This window comes from Brassica oleracea, unplaced genomic scaffold (genome assembly GCF_000695525.1).
Source record: "Brassica oleracea var. oleracea cultivar TO1000 unplaced genomic scaffold, BOL UnpScaffold16604, whole genome shotgun sequence".
Classification (NCBI taxonomy): Eukaryota; Viridiplantae; Streptophyta; class Magnoliopsida; order Brassicales; family Brassicaceae; genus Brassica; species Brassica oleracea.
This window is the reverse complement of record NW_013633122.1, coordinates 1-406: the sequence shown is the minus strand read 5'-3', so window position 1 is coordinate 406 and position 406 is coordinate 1. Positions and strand designations below refer to the sequence as shown.

At 37.2% G+C, this 406-nt stretch overlaps 1 long non-coding RNA gene across 1 annotated transcript; it reads left to right on the top strand.

The window, feature by feature from the left end:
- Window positions 1-14: 14 nt before the first annotated feature.
- On the top strand, window positions 15-342 carry LOC106322346. The gene is made up of 2 exons (XR_001266366.1): window positions 15-190; window positions 277-342. It is a non-coding gene; the product is annotated as an uncharacterized LOC106322346 (long non-coding RNA).
- Window positions 343-406: the final 64 nt, after the last annotated feature.

The window sequence follows — 406 nt, the reverse complement described above, 5'->3', positions numbered from 1 at the left end:
TTTTTTTTTTGTTTTTTCACAAAGATTTCTCTCTGATGTTTTGTGCCATTTTAGGAGTCATTATGTGATTGCAATTGATTTGGATCCAAAGAAACTTGATTTAGCGAAGCATAATGCTGCCGTATATGGCGTTGCTGATAAAATCGACTTTGTGAAGGGAGACTTCTTTGACTTGGCTCATAACTTGAAGGTTTTTTTCCTTCAACTCGTCTCATTTTTCTTTTGGTTTTAAAAGGTTTTTCTTTGACTTGGCTTATAACTTGTTACATTGTGCAGGCAGGCACTGTGTTCCTATCGCCTCCATGGGGAGGCCCTGATTATCTTAAAGCGAGTACGTATGACATGAAGACAATGTTGAGACCTCGTGATGGGTATATCTCTTGGTTATATACTATGTTGTTTTTGA